This window comes from Hyperolius riggenbachi, chromosome 6 (genome assembly GCF_040937935.1).
Source record: "Hyperolius riggenbachi isolate aHypRig1 chromosome 6, aHypRig1.pri, whole genome shotgun sequence".
NCBI lineage: Eukaryota > Metazoa > Chordata > Amphibia > Anura > Hyperoliidae > Hyperolius > Hyperolius riggenbachi.
Genome location: NC_090651.1, coordinates 267056765 through 267073577, shown reverse-complemented (window position 1 = coordinate 267073577; position 16813 = coordinate 267056765). Strand labels below are relative to the sequence as shown.

Below are 16813 nucleotides of genomic sequence, written 5' to 3'. Positions count from 1 at the left end.
CACCACAGTGCCAGCCAGCCACTGAAGGTACTATTGAACTTTACGGAAATTTTTTGTATGGGGAAGCGGGCAGAGGGGGGAGCGCTAGCGGAGGGGGTGGGGGGAATTTCCGACCCCCCCCTGCAACCGGGGCATGCTCCCCCCTTATGCCTGCGACCCCACAGGGGGGCAGTATTCGGCCGAACAGGGGCCCTGTTCGGCCGAACAGGGGCCCTGTTCGGCCTGTTCGGCTGGGCAGTGAGCTGTTCGGGCGAACCCGAACTAAAAAGGCCGAACATCACCTGAACAGGGTGATGTTCTGCAGAACCCGAAACAGTGGCGAACACTGTTCGCCCAACACTAGTGTCCTCCTCCACTCTCCCTGAATAGGTAAAAGCAGCGACAGTGCATCTCTCAGCTAATCCATCAGAGCCCATGGTGATCAGAGACCTCTCCCTCACTGATGGCTGAACACTGATGATGATGTTCCGCTGATGGCTGAACACTGGTACTAGGGGAAGAGTGAGAGATAGGAGAGGTATTTGATTGCCGCGGGCTCTGATTGATTTGGTGAGATGTGCTGCCGCTTCTTTATTTTATTCAGTGGAGTAGATAAAGGGGGGAACAAAGGAGAACATGGGGGAAGCAGAGGAGGACAAAGGGAGACAGAGGACTCAAGAGGGACAGAGAAGGACACATGAGGACACAGGAGGAAACTTGGTAAACACAGGAGGACACAGGAGGGCACACGGGGACACAGGACGACACTTGGAGGGCACATGAGGTATACAGGAGGACACAGGAGGACATGAGGTACAAGGGGGACACAATAATTGGGGGAGAGCATCTCCTGGACCATGGACACACCAGGTTTAGTATATTTTTTCCCCTGGTTTTTGCCCTCTAAACCTAGGTAAGTCTTGTAGTCCAGAGCATCTTATATTTCAAAAAATATGGTACTTAACTATCTATAATTATGCAAGAAAAAATAAGTAAAGTGTAAATGGATAGAAGCAGTGATAGTCCTATGAGGCCAGCACATTGAATGTGCAGCATGGTGGGTCCTGTTGCGACAATGCGAGAGTATCTGTGCATTCTGAACAGGGCCGGGCCGAGGCAGAGGCGAGAGAGGCTCCAGCCTCAGGGCGCAGTGTAGGAGGGGCGCACGCCGCACAACTCACTCAGCTATCATTCCCCTATTGTATTCGAAGCAGAGAGAAATAAGAAAAGGGGATACATGGCAGTGACTGCAAGCCAGATAACCAGAAATTAAGGTGTTGGGGGAGGTGGGGACCCTGGGGAGCCTCTTAGTCTAATAGCAATCAGTGTGTGACGGCTGGGGTGGGAGGGATGGAGGGGCACACTTTGGTGTCTCAGTCTTGGGAGCTGAAGGACCTTGTCTCGGCTCTGTTTCATCCAGAAGTGAGGCATACTTTCATTGTAAAGTATTCCTCACTGTATGGTCACGCCGCAGTGAAAACCTTTCAGGACCACTGTGGTGCAATTGCAGAACAATCACATTACAACATGTTTTGAATGTGAATGAAGCCTAAAGGTCCACTTCTATGTGTAACTTTGGAGAAGTATCTGAACATTATCAGAAACTGCTATGATGAAAAAGATTTAAAGGACATCTGAAGTGAGAGGGATAAAGAGGCTGACATTTTTAGTTACTTTTTAACAATACAAATTGTCTGGCTGTTCTGTTAATCATCTGTCTATTACTTTTAGTGTTTAACCCCGAACACACATGCAGATCAGATGTTTGAAGTTCGACTGGATATGCTGCATGCTTGTTTCAGGTGTGTGATTCAGACGCTACTGAATGGAAGATCAGCCCGGCTTTTGGTTTTGTGTAACCGCTTTGGGATTGGATAGCTATGACCCACCCATGCCTTTGTAAGTACTCTGATTGCTTCGGTTGGCTCACAGCAATCATGGCATCAGGAGTGTAACGATTGTATAACGTATTGGTGTAGCAACACAGACGTCTGATTATTGTGTGATCTGCAGAATCACCAATAATGCAGACTCTTTACCTGATTATGTGGTGATCTGCAGTATCATCAATAATGCAAGTATAGAAAGCAGAGATGTAGTGACAAACTGACAATAGTGTTTGGTGCAACAGTAGAGGGTAGATCTCACCAGAGGGGCTGGAGAGAACTACCAGATGAAATGGCAGATAGTTTGACTAAACCTCACCAGTGGAGCTGGTGGCGGGTACTATCTGCAACCAATCTGTGCTAGGCCCCACCAGAGGAGCTGGAGGGTACTAGCCAAGATAGAAGCTGGGTAGCTAGGAGCCCACACCAGAGGGGCTGGTGAGCGCTATCAGCAACAGTAACTAAATAGTAGCTAGACCCCACCAGAGGAGCTGGTGGGTACTACCAACAATAGTAACTAGATAGTTTAGCTAGACCTCACCAGAGGAGCTGGTGGGTACTATCAACATTAGTAACTAGATAGTTTAGCTAGACCTCACCAGAGGGGCTCACTGGAGAGTAGAAGGGTCAGACAGGCAAGGTTCAGCAACAGACAGGCTGGTACAGTACAAAATCAGAAGGCAAGAGAATAGTAATGATTCAGGCAGAGGTTCGGCAACTTAGATCAGATGGGCAGAAGTACAGAAACGTAGAGCAGAATCAGAGTCAGAGATAAGCCAGAGTCGTACACAGAATATCAATAATATAATAAGGCAATAATCCTAGTCTTGTGTGAAATCCCTGGTTTCCTCCCAGATCAAGACACACCCGAACTAGTCTAAGGTCTGAGCACTAACACTGGCGTATTCGCAACAGCAGACAGTTTGCAAGTGAGCCGAGAGCGCTTATGAAGCAGCGAGGAGAGCCCACAGCCACGTCCCTGCCAATCAGCCAATCTGGGCGTCGTGAGTATCTCCTGACGTTAGCCGACAGGCAGGTCAGCTGACGCGCCTTCTTCCAGCATAAAGGTCCTGTCTCTGTGCATGCCCGCATGAGACAGCGACCCTATGAGCAACTGACAGTCCCGTCCCTGGCGTGCTAGACGCCAGCGGAACGGATGAGGCCTTAGTACCGAGAACGAAGGCGGCTGCAGAGGTATCCTGTGTACCCGCAGCCGCCATCATAGGGGATGTTACAAGGAGACAACGTGATAGCAGAAAAAGCGGGTCCAGTGGTACTCTCTTTTTAGAGTACTTTTTCATTTTTTACTTGTTTTTCCCTTTAAAATGCATAGAAAATAAAGTAATTACTAAAAACAAGTGTCACCCCCAAAAAGCCTAATCTGTGGGAAAAAACAAGATATAGATCATTTAAGTGTGACAAGCGATAAAGTGATAAAGTTATGGCCAAATGAATGGGAGGAGCCCTGACAGGGTAAAAAATAGTACTTAGAGGTAAGGGTAAAATTCGCCTTTGGGTTCCATTTATTAAAATTCATGCTTTGCTTCTCATTATTTGGGATAGAGCATTTTTTTTTTTTTTTTTTACAAAACTAAGAGTATGCACTATTCCTGCTAGGTGGAAGTGGCTCCACTGCAGTCACAGTTGGCCCCTTGTTTCTCTCACAATATTGTATTTGTAATAACTCTAATTAATCAATTAATACCATTGACTTGGTCACAAGACTTATTGCCAAGCCATTCTATTCCTAACATGGCATAAACAAAATATAAAAAAGGAAATCAAGACATACTGTGTATATATATATATATATATATATATATATATATATATATATATATATATTTCTCCGACATAGACAAGAGAGGGCTTTAACACCCAATAGAGATTCTAGCAATTCCTTAGTATAGCTAAAAAAAAGACAGCAACCCAAAGAAACTAACCCTGATCTATAAATAAACTTTAAAAGTTTATTCATTCTCTTCTATTGTATTTCAACTAGTGGCATTTGGACTAAGGTTGGAGAATGCAGAATTTTCTTTTTTTTTACATTACAGTAACAATCTGCAGTTTCATACTTAGTCACAATAACTGTCACCAAAGTTTTAAATGGCTTGAAACTTTTTCATCAACAGATCAAAAAGTTATTCCAAGAACACACAGAATATTTCATCACTTGTCACTTGGATTAACATTATTTGAAATACAGATAGCCTGTTCAGTTATAAATATCACTTAATCAATAAAATGTGACCATGTCCTTTATCGGAAAAAATGAAAAGATAATAACTTATTTTAAGCAGCTTATCACAGACAGGTCAGTGGCCTCCAGCACTGAAGCAACTATCTTACATGGACACACTTCACTACCTGGAAGATCACAGGACTTGCTGCTTCAAATCAGAGAACAAAATCCCCAAAACTAATTTCCAATGGATTATTTCTCTCAGTCCTGAAATAGAAGCACCTTTATAACCTCACAAGAACAATTATAAAAACCATGAATACTAAATGAGATTATTTCCTAACGAAGCAGCCAAAAGACAACTGTAAAAGTGTGACATCACCCAAATTAGCATTTCTCTTTCATTTCCATGCTTTCAGTTGATGGAATGTAATGAACTTCCAGAGGCACCCACTGACTGTAGAAGATGTGAAAATGAATGCAGGACCTTAAGGTCACCATTAATGATACAATCGTTTACTAAATCTATATAGTAGAAAGGTAAAAAGAATGAACATTCTTTGAATGAATATTTCATCTAGCTCATTATATTACATAGAAGTGGTAAGTTTGGACAATTAAGATTGGATCATGATAAGTGGGCCCCGTTAAAGAAGAAGAGATGCAATAGATGATTTTCAATAACATATCAACAAAGTGTTGACATGACTGGAAGATGGGCAGCTTATTAAGTCCACATGAAGACATGAGGGCCCATATTCAACTTTTTCTCCTGAGTTTTCTCCTAGATCATTTTTCATCTTCTCTTTAAAAAAACTTTTCCGCACTCTGCAATTGAAAAAGTAGTTGCAGGTGTACAATCAAAATTATTTTAAGTATTTTCTTGCTTGCTGCCTGGTGGCTCAAAAAGCATTTTATTGACAAGTGCCCATATGCAATTCCCTTTTTCTCCTGAGTTTTCTATTAGAAGCAGGGCCAGGACGAGGCAGAGGTGAGAGAGGCTCCATCCTTGGGGCGCAGTGTAGGAGAGGGCGCACAACTCACTCAGCTATCATTCCCTTGTTGTGTTTGAAGCAGAGACAAATAAGAAAATGGGGATATATAGCAGTGTCTGCAAGCCAGATAACTAGAGATAAAGGTGTTGGGGGCTCTGGGGCGTCTCTTAGTCTAATAGCAATCAGTGTGTGATGGCTGGGGTGGGAGGAATGGAGGGGCGCACTTTGGTGTCTCAGCCTTTGGTGCTGGAGGATCTTGTCGGCTCTGCCTAGGAGATACCGTATTTGCCACCGTAGAAGACGCTTCAGAATATAAGACGCACCCAGGTTTTGAGGGCTAAAACCAGGAAAAAAGAATATATATATATATATATATATATATATATACATATATGTCTATCTATATATATATATATATATATATATATATATATATATATATATATATATACATATATATATATATATATATATATAGTATATATATATATATATATATATATATATATATATATATATATATATATATATATATACATATACATACTAAACCTGGTGTGTTCATATACCAGGAACATCTTGTACATGTTCTCCCTTAAATGGTGTCCTTCTGTGTCCCTTATGTACCCTCATGTGTCCCCCATGCGTTCCCTTATGCGTCCATGTGTCTCTTATGCATCCTCATGTGTCCCTTATATATCCATGTGTCTCTTATGTGTCCTCCTGTGTCCATGTGTCCCTTATGTGTCTTCCTGTGTCCATGTGTCTTCTGTGTCATGTGTCCTTCATGTGTCTTCCACGTGTTCCCTAATGTGTCCTCCTGTGTAGAGTTGGGCCGAACCTCCGATTTTAGGTTTGCGAACCGGGTTCGCGAACTTTCGCGGAAGGTTCGGTTCGCTTTAAAGTTCGCGAACCGCAATAGACTTCAATGGGGATGCGGACTTTGAAAAAAAAAATTTATACTGGCCACAAAAGTGATGGAAAAGATGTTTCAAGGGGTCTAACACCTGGAGGGGGGCATGGCGGAGTGGGATACACGCCAAAAGTCCCCGGGAAAAATCTGGATTGACGCAAAGCAGCGTTTTAAGGGCAGAAATTATATTGAATGCTAAATGACAGGCCTAAAGTGCTTTAAAGGGATACTGTAGGGGGGTCGGGGGAAAATGAGTTGAAGTTACCCGGGGCTTCTAATGGTCCCCCGCAGACATCCTGTGCCCGCGCAGCCACTCACCGATGCTCCGGCCCCGCCTCCAGTTCACTTCTGGAATTTCTGACTTTAAAGTCAGAAAACCACTGCGCCTGCATTGCCGTGTCTTCGCTCCCGCTGATGGCACCAGGAGCATACTGCGCAGACCAAAGACCATACTGGACTTGTGCAATACACTCCTGGTGACATCAGCGGGAGCGAGGACACGGCAATGCAGGCGCAGTGGTTTTCTGACTTTAAAGTCAGAAATTCCAGACGTGAACTGGAGGCGGGACCGGAGCATCGGTGAGTGGCTGCGCGGGCACAGGATGTCTGCGGGGGACCATTAGAAGCCCCGGGTAACTTCAACTCATTTTCCCCCGACCCCCTACAGTATCCCTTTAAAACATCTTGCATGTGTATACATCAATCAGGTAGTGTAATTAAGGTACTGCTTCACACTGACACACCAAACTGTTCACTGAACAGAACAGGTATACAGTGGCGGGTTCACTGAACAGAACAGGTATACAGTGGCGGGTTCACTGAACAGAACAGGTATGCAGTGGCGGGTTCACTGAACAGAACAGGTATGCAGTGACGGGTTCACTGAACAGAACAGGTATACAGTGGCGGGTTCACTGAACAGAACAGGTATGCAGTGGCGGGTTCACTGAACAGAACAGGTATACAGTGGCGGGTTCACTGAACAGAACAGGTATGCAGTGGTGGGTTCACTGAACAGAACAGGTATACAGTGGCGGGTTCACTGAACAGAACAGGTATGCAGTGGCGGGTTCACTGAACAGTACAGGTATGCAGTGGCAGGTTCACTGAACAGGTATGCAGTGGTGGGTTCACAGTACAGGTATGCAGTGGTGGGTTCACAGAACAGGTATGCAGTGGTGGGTTCACAGAACAGGTATGCAGTGGTGGGTTCACTGAACAGGTATGCAGTGGTGGGTTCACAGAACAGGTATGCAGTGGTGGGTTCACAGAACAGGTATGCAGTGGTGGGTTCACAGAACAGGTATGCAGTGGTGTGTTCACAGAACAGGTATGCAGTGGTGGGTTCACAGAACAGGTATGCAGTGGTGGGTTCACAGTACAGGTATGCAGTGGTGGGTTCACAGTACAGGTATGCAGTGGTGGGTTCACAGAACAGGTATGCAGTGGTGCGTTCACAGAACAGGTATGCAGTGGTGGGTTCACAGTACAGGTATGCAGTGGTGGGTTCACAGAACAGGTATGCAGCCAGGGACAAGCTAAGCCTAACTAATCTTTCCCTATGAGAGAGAGTGTGCAGCAGCTCGCCCTACTCTCACTAATGCAGGCACACGAGTGACCGTAATGGTCGCCGCTGCCTGCCTTTTAGTAGGGGGGGGAGTGGCTCCAAGGGCTAGTGTAGCCTAATTGGCTACACTGGGCCTGCTGACTGTGATGTAGAGGGTCAAAGTTGACCCTTATGGTGCATTATGGGGCGAACCGAACTTCCGCAAAAGTTCGCCTGCGGGACGCGAACGCGAACCACGGAAGTTCGCATGGAACCGTTCGCAGGCGAACCGTTCGGCCCAACTCTACTCCTGTGTCCCTGTGTCCTCCTGTGTACCCTTCTGTCCCTCATGTGTCCTTTCCTGTCCCTCATGTGTCCCCTTCTGTCCCTTATGTGTCTGCTCCCCCACATGTCTGCAACCCCCCCTTGCATCTCTACTCCCCATGTGTAAGTGTAGAAGTGTATCGGGCAGCTGACTTACCTAGTCCATGCACCCACAGGGATTGTAGACCTCCTTCTCCTCTGCGCAGCCGTGATTACAAGCTCGGAATCCAGTAACCAGGGAAATTACATCATAATGACATCTTTGGGCCAATCAGCGGGCCCCCAGTCGAGGCCCTAGCAACCAATCAGAGGAGGGGAGCCTCTGCCCTCGCCTCTTCTATATAAGGAGGCAGCCATTTTGAGATCTCGTCCTTGCTTGTGATTCTGTGGCACTGAGAGCATCTTCAATGTTATTGTCTGTCTGAGCAAGTGCTTTATTGTCCTAAAACACAGCATTTTGCCTAATTCACACATTTCCCACACATTTATTTTATTATTGTACTGTTAGCTAGGCGTTTTATTGTGTTAGTTTACAGTCAGTGTAGTGTATACTGTGCTAGTTTAGGATTGAAGCTGAATTAGGTTAGCTTAGCTGAGGTCTGTGTGCAGGCCAGGCTTGCTAGCTAGATAGCCTACTAGCCTGTAGGTAGGTTAGGGTTAAGTTGTTGATTTATTTAGATGTACTGTTAGCCTATTTAGAGTAAAGCTGGCCATACACTGGCCCGATTTGCCGCCGTTTCGACAGCAGATTCGATCACTGGGATCGAATCTGCTGCCAATCGTTCGCGCTAAACGAACCCGCCGATCCGATTTCCTCCCCAAATCAGATCAGTCCGTCAATCGCGCCGTGCGGGAAATTACCGTCGATCGCCCACGGGTAGGGAGCGTGTCACTAGCGGCGGCCGATCCGATACAGGTAAACATTACCTGACGCTGGCTCCCGGGCATCTTCTCCACGCTGCACCGCTCTGTTCCTGCTTCCATCCCAGCGTACATTAACTTCCTGTGTCACTCCAGTGACCAGGAAGTTCAAATAGAGAGCGCTCTATTTGAACTTCCTGGTCACGGAGTGACACAGTGTACGCTGGGATGCGGTGCGGTGCCGCGCGGAGAAGAGGACCAGGAGCCAGCTTCAGGTAATGTATACGGGGGGGGGGGGGGGGGGGGCAGGCGGCAGGAGCAGCCCAACAGATTGTGATCGGTTTCAGGCTGAAATCGATTCACAATCTGTTTGCAGTAAAGGCAGCCATACGATCCCTCTCTGATCAGATTTGATCAGATAGGGATCTGTCAGTTGGCAGTTGGTCGATATAATGGCAAATCGAATCGACCAGTGTATGGCTACCTTTAGACTAGCAGTACTACAATACTATCAGCCAGGCAGCATCTGTGTCTCTCACTGTTATCCTGCAGCTGCTGCCTGTAGTGTGAGGGTGACATTCTTAGTGTCACTCTTCCTCTTCACCTTTAGTGTGTGTTGAAGTTTTACTTTCAGAGTTTCATTTAAGCAGTCAGTTCAGCTTAGTGACTTGACTTGTTCTTGTCCTTCACTCACTGGCCGTGTACGTATAGTGAAGTGCATCTCAGTTAGATCATTACTGTGTCTATATAGAGTAGTGTACTAGTGGTATATATTCTATATTGTCTGTTTAAAAATAAACAAAAAAACAAAAACATTTGAATGTGTCTGTCACCACCATCACCACTAACCAGTCACCACACATATTTCATTAGAAAAACACTTTTCCCCCTTTACAAACCATGTTTTTTTATTTGTATAATATTGTATTGTACAATGTCTGCAGGGGCAGAGGCAGCAGGAAAAGCAGTGCCAATGCCGCCAGGTCTGTGGCTGGTCGGCTGCCAGCCACTGAGTGCTCAGCTGTGGGGGAGGGAGCTGAGATGCGCGGTGCAGAGGAGCAGTGGTTTGCACCCATCTTTGGCCAGGGTCGTTGGGCCATTTACAAGAGGCAGGTAGAGGCTGTCGTGGAGCTGATGGCAGAGCCACCGGCTCCACACAGACCTCCACTGTGATCAGGGCCGGGCCGAGGCATAGGCTGGAGAGGCTCCAGCCTCAGGGCGCAGTGTAGGAGGGGGCGCACAATTCATTCAGTTGTCATTCCCAATTGTGTTTGAAGCAGAAAGAAATAGGAAAAGGGGATACATGGCAGTGACTGCAAGTCAGATAACTAGAGATTAAGGTATTAGGGAGGTTGGGGGCCCTGGGGCGCCTCTTAGTCTAGTAGCGATCAGTGTGTGACAGCTGGGGGGAGGGATGGAGGGGCGCACTTTGGTGTCTCAGCCTTGGGTGCTGAAGGACCTTGTCCCAGCTCTGACTGTGATCAGTCAACAGCAGAAGTAGAGGCCCCCACTTGAGATCACGTCGACCCCACAGGTAGAGATGGCCCGAACGGTTTGCCCGCGAAAGGTTACCGGTGAACTTCCGGGGTTCGCGGTCGTGGAGAACCGCAAACTTTTCCAGAAGTTCGGTTCGCCCCCATAGTGCATCAGGAGTGTCAGCAGGCACATTGTAGCCATTCAGGCTACACTCCCTCCTGGAGGCCCTCCCCCCTTATAAAAGGCAGGCAGCGTCAGGCATTGGACTCACTCGTGTGCCTGCAGTAATTAGAGAAGGAATAGCTGCTGTCTGTGCAGAGACTTATAGGGAAAGCTTAGTTAGGCTCTTGTAGGTTTCTTAGCTTGCTCCTTGCTGATTCTTATTCCTAGAAAAGCACCCCTCAGCAGCTCTTTTGAGAGCTAATCTTGTTCTTGTGATCTATTTTTTTTGTGCGGCCCACTTGTATTATATACAGCCCTGTCAGTCAGTCACAGCTGGCCTTTGGCCCCTTGGTGGTATAATTACTACTGTGCCAGTGCCAGGTGCACACTGTAATACCCATCACTGCATATACCTACCTGTTGTTCACAGTGCACACATCTACCTATGTGAGCGCATGCAGTGTCACTGTGCCTGTCCGGTACCTGTCTGTGTGTGACAGGTGCACATTGTAATAATTACCCATCACTGCATATACCTACCTGTTGTTCACAGTGCACCCACCTACCTAAGTGAGTGCACGCAGTGTAATATACCACTCCGTGCATACCTGTTAACTGCACCTGTGTAACTGACTGAAAATTGTATAAGTCAGTGCATACCTTTCACTTCATCCCCCCCAATATGGACAAAACAAAAGGCAGAGGCAGGCCACCTGGCAGGTCTGTTCGAGGTTGCGCTGTCGTGATTTTGTGCGGCCCTCGACCGAAGTACAGTCAGTCCCCACACACAGCATCTCTGCCTGCACGCCATGTGACTGCCTGCCCCAAGACTAAGTAACTCCCCACACAGCACCTCTGCCCGCAGGCCGGTTGACTGCCTTCTCCGCCACCACCAACAGGCTCCAGGACTCCAGGTGGATCCCAGAATTTTTAAGGCCGCTGCTGTGCGTGTACATGCCTGCCTAATTTTTCTGGCTGCGCTGCAGCTGCAACAAGAAAACAAAAGGCATGTACATGTGTCAATTTCCTTTCATGATCATTACCTTGCCACAGTGAAGGGCTTGCGTATCACAATAAAGCAATGACCGACGGCAATATGAGTGTCTCAGGGGAGGGAGGGCACACCCAAGATAATAAGGTTGTTGCTTCATTGAAGACAGACCAAATTTGATCAGCTGGGCAGTCACTGTTGTTCTATCATTGAGCTACCACAGCCCGGCGACCATATGGGCTTGAAAACCGCCACGCCCTGCACTCTCGCCATGGTGTGCACCAGTCCAGCACAGCCGTCACTACACAAACAGCTGTTTGTGGTGCGTTACACAGTGAGTTTGATGTGTCAGTGTGAAGCAGTACTCTAATACTAATTACACTCCCTGATTGATGTATACACATGCAAGTTGTTTTAAAGCACTTTAGGCCTGCAATTTAGCATTGAATGTGATTTCTGTCCATAAAACGCTGCTTTGCATCAAATCCATATTTTTCCCCGGGAGTTTTGGTGTCTATCCCACTCATCCATGACCCCCTCCAGGTGTTAGACCCCTTGAAACATATTTTCCATCACTTTTGTGGCCAGCATAAGTGTTTCTAGTTTTCAAAGTTCGCCACTCCATTGAAGTCTATTGCGGTTCACGCGAACCAAACTTTTGCGGAAGTTCGTGAACCCGGTTCGTGAACCGAAAATCGGAGGTTCGGGCCATCTTTAGCCAGCGGCCAGCCAGCCCTCACTGGACGAAAGCCCACTCTTGTTCAGTTCAGCATCCACGAGCACCTTAAGGGCCGTTGTGGAGGAGATGCTGAGGCCTGTCAGTCAGGGGGGTTTGGAAGTGGAGGAGCCAGAGCCAGGGGATGTTGAGGCTGAAGAGGTGGTTGGGGGGTCAGAGGAGCTTTTTGGGGAAGAGGATTTTGATGATGCTGTGCAGGATCGTCCATACATGCCAGAGTTTTTCCCCGAAGGCAGCTTGGAGGAGGAGGCTCTGGCAGAAAGGTGCAGCATGGGGGCCAGGGGCAGGGCCAGCAGTAGGCAAGGAAGACAGGAGCCACATCCCACTGCTTCAGCCACCACCACCAGGAAACCCCCAACCAGAGGGAGACAGGCACCCCTTCAAGCCGTAAGGGTTGTTCACATCCCCATTATGGCAATTTTTCCATGTGTCTACCATGGATTTCAGTTTAGTAGTGTGCAATTCCTGCAAAACCCCTCTCAGCAGAGGTCATAATGAGTACTACAGGCTTCCAGAGCCACTTGTGGATTCACCACTATAGGGATTTCCAGGAGTTCGAGAGGCTGAAGGAAGCTGGCAGTGGTCAGAGCAGAAGAGCTACTGCACAGCCTTCAGCAGCAGCAGCAGCATCCCGCTCTCCTTATTATCCAGCAGCAGAAGCATGAATGCATAAATGCACTGCTTCCTCCAGTGCACCCTCCAGAACTCCTGCCGAAATTGAGATTGCTGAGGGTAGTCAGTCTTCAGTGGCCTGCTCTGCTCCATCCACTATTTCCTCATCATCTTCCTGTGCAGGCAAGTGGCAGAACCTGCTCAGTGACGCCTTTCCGGGTGTGACCAAGGCTCTTCTTCCTGGCCACAGGTGAATCTGGATGCTGAATGGGTTGCTTGCCCAGGTCATGTGCTCCCAGCTCCTGTCATACTCCCTTGTGCATGGGGAGGGGGGGGGGTGACATGCGTGCGCTCCTATAGTATGGGATACTTGAGTGTTGTATCCCCGGCTGCCACTACTTCTTACACATGGCAATCCCAACACTGCACCAATTTTTGGTGGCAAACGTGGCCCGTTCGCTCGATCAAGCCGCGGGCAAGTGGGTCCATGTCACCATGGACTCTTGGAGCAGCCGGTTTGGGACAGACCACTTTCTGCCCTTCACCGTGCACTGGGTCACCTTGGTGGAAGGGGGCAAGGCCTCAGCAGCAGCAGAAACTGGCACATCAGCAGCTGCAGCAGCAACACTAGCCTGCAAGGTCAGGCCAGATGCAGCAGGGAAAGGAGAAGCTGACAGCCGCCAACATTCTGGCTACCCTCAGGGAGCAGAAGCAGAGGTGGCTGACCACCAGAGGCCTCAGAGTCAGATTGGTGGTTTCCAAAAATGGGGCCAACCTGCTGGCGGGTCTCCGAAGGGGAGACTTCACCCACATGCCCTGTTTGGCCCACGTCCTGAACCTGGTGGTGCAGAGGTTTCTACCTACCATGGCATGGGCCATCTGCTGGAAGCGACATGGAAAATTGTTCGCCATTTCCGCAGCTCCGCCACTGCCTCAGCAATCCTGGCCGACCTGCAGCAGCGTGAGGGCCTGCCACAACATTGTCTTGTCATTGATGTACCGACTCACTGGAACTCCACCTTGGCGATGTTGGAGCAGCTGTGCCAGCACAGGAGGGCTGTTACCTTCTACATCATTGACGTCTCTGGCACCACACATCTCTAGGTCATTCCGAATGCAGATTGGGGGCAGATGCAGCAGATGTGCTTGGTGTTGGCTCCCTTCCTGCAGGGAACCAATAAGGTGAGCCGGGAGTGGGCATCCATCTGCGAGTGGGTGCCCATGGTTTGCCTGCTGGACAGGTCCATGTTTGATCTGCTGGAAGAGGGGGAGGCAGCCCTGACCCAGCTGGATCAGCAGGCAGCTGCACAGTTCACCTCTCAGGATGAGGAGGAGAAGGACTTGCAGTTGGTGCGGTGGAGGAGGAACTGGTGGTCCCTGAACTTGCTGAAGAGGGGTAACAGTAAAGCACTGCTGTAGTGGTGCAAGGGTGGAGAAGACATGACGATGCTCAGCAGGCAGAAGAGGAGGACAGGCATGTCATCTCGGGGGGATGACGACGATGTGTCTGCTGCGGTGCACCTCTTCCCTATGGCAGAGCATATGCTGCGCTGTCTGCGCAGGGACCGCAGGGTGATCCCAATGCGGCAGAGGGAGGACATCTGGATCACCATGACTCTGGACCCACAGCTGAAGGGGAAGCTGGGTCAATTCATGCAAGCTTGGAGACCCTGAGTGTCGAACAAGGGAGTTGCAAGAGGCCCTTTTTCGCAGACTGGAGGAAGGCTTACCCCAGCCTTGCACCTCCCCGTCACTGTCCAGCGAACACAGCATACAGTGCCTACTGCCAGCAGCAGGCGCGCAGGAGATCTGCTGAGTCTGACTAGGCAGCAGCATCCTCCTCTAGTCAGTACCAGCGTCTGACCTGCATGGTGGCAGACAACATGGGATCCTTCAGCGAGCTTGACACTGAGGCCCCCGTGGGTCCCATGGAGGCCCCCCTTTCAGTGTGCTGTCTGAGAGAGGCTTCAGTGCAGCCGGTGGCATGGTCACAGAGAAGCGCTCTCATCTGTCCATACAGTCTGTGGACAGACTCACCTTCCTCAAGATGAGCCAGGCTTGGGTTGAAGGCGAGTTCCTGGCCCCTGCTGTCGACAAGAAGGGGACATAAGGTGGCTGGGAATAGTGCTATGGCAGACTAACCTTCGACACCACAACCTCCTGCTAATTAGGCCTGGTTCATTTTATTTTTGCTGTGGTACCACCGCCAGGTGCCATTGCCTAACCTACACACTGCAGCTGCCCCACGCTGATGTGTGTGAAAATAGCTCTGATGTGCTGTTTAAAAAAATATATTTTTTGAGATGACTGGGATGAAAACTGCTGTCCGAGTTGTGGGGAGGCCCCAACTGTGGCTGTACGACTGCTTTCTGGAAACTTATGGTTGTTTTGTTTGTGCTGTGGTACCACTGCTAGGTGCCATGGTCTTGCTTTCTGCTGACTCACGCTATTGCTATTCCTGCTGCATTTACCTCATGCTGTCTGTGTTCCCACTGCCAGGGTTCACAGAATAAGGTGCCATGTGCCACTAGCTACTATCCTAACAAAAATAGCTATACTGTTGTAAAAAAATGTTTTTGAGGTGTATGGGATGAAAAATGTGCTGTCAGAGTTGTGTCAGCGGTATGACTGCTTCCTGGAACCTCACGGTTGTTTTGATTTATTTGTGCTGTGGTACGACCATTAGGTGCCATGGCCTATTATGCTGCCTGCTGCCACATGCTACTACTCCTCCTCCTGTTGCATTTCCCTCGTGATGACTGTGAATCCACCACTAGAATCCATGGTCTAAGGCACTGCTGCCATGCACCAATAGCTATTATGCCCAAAAATAGCTATGTTGTTGTTAAAAAAAATTGAGGTGCCTGGGTTTAAAACTGTGCTGTCCCAGTTGTGTATTGGACACAATGTGGAATTTATGATCGCTTTTTGGATTCTCCTGCTGTTTTTATTTACAGCCGTGGTACCACCACTAGGTGCCATGGCCTACTACTGCTGCCACACGCCCAGCCAGGTCAAGATCTGCAAGGAGTTTGTATGTGCTCTCCATGCCTGTGTGGGTTTCCTCTGTGCACTCCGGTTTCCTCCCACATCCAAAAAACATACAGATAATTTAATTGGCTTCCCCCTAAATTGGCCCTAGACTATGATACATACACTAAACAATACATACATAGACATATGACTGGGGCAGGGATTAGATTGTGAGCCCCTCTGAGGGACAGTTAGTGACAATATACTCTGTACAGCGCTGCATAATATGTTGGCGCTATATAAATACTAAAATACATAAATAAATAAATATGCAGCCTGCTGCATCAGTTTTCAGTGGAATAAAGAAGTAAAACGTTTTGTAATTAAAAAGAAAAATGGTTCTAAAAGTCTACTGTAATGTGTCCTCAGATGCAATGCATTTCCCCTTACAACCATTCATTAGTTGCATAATAGCTATTAAGTAAATTGGCAGCAAATTAAATTTAAGATCTAAATTCTTAACTGTACAACTGAGTAGAAAACAATGAATACAGTCAATAAAACATCAGTACTTGACATTAACGTGTTGTTTTATGTATATTAATGCTAACTGACTAATAACATGACATATCTGAATAATTGTTCCACTGTTCAGTCACCAAAATTACTGTGATGTGTTTTATTGTCTTCTTTCGGGTGACATTTTTATTTGTAAATACTTTATTATTGTTTTTTTCCTATCTAATTTAGATTGAAAAGTGTATGGATGCCATTTTTTAAAGTGAACCTACAGGAAAAAAGAACTAATCGTAAATAGGACCTTTATGGAATCTCATGTTCTCCAATTGATTTTAAAGGTTAAACATTGAAGTGTGAAGATTAATTTCACTGGGCTCCAGGGCTTCTATTTCTGGTTTTCTAACTACCATACAGAATATTTGTTTTTATATATATAATTTATTAAAGGAAAGAGGACATTTCCATCTATAATCACCAATTCAAGCAAGCAAATAAAATACTCTCTTCCTCATTTCTTCAAAATTTACAAAGTAAATACAAAACCAAATTAACCCAAAAACAACCCCCACCCTCCTCCCAATCCACACGGAGAATCCTCACCATATCTAATCCACAATATAGCACACAAAAGAACTCTCATCCTACAAAATACACT

General features: G+C 47.5%; 1 long non-coding RNA gene across 2 annotated transcripts in view; it reads left to right on the top strand.

Annotated features, from left to right (window-relative positions):
• LOC137521473 (uncharacterized) overlaps positions 1-16433 on the top strand; it is an 86124-nt gene extending 69691 nt beyond the window's left edge. For both annotated transcript variants that reach the window (XR_011022132.1, XR_011022133.1), the window contains exons 4-5: positions 1711-1878; positions 16390-16433. This is a non-coding gene — a long non-coding RNA (uncharacterized lncRNA). The remainder of the gene's footprint in view (positions 1-1710; positions 1879-16389) is intronic.
• The last annotated feature ends 380 nt before the right edge of the window (positions 16434-16813 follow it).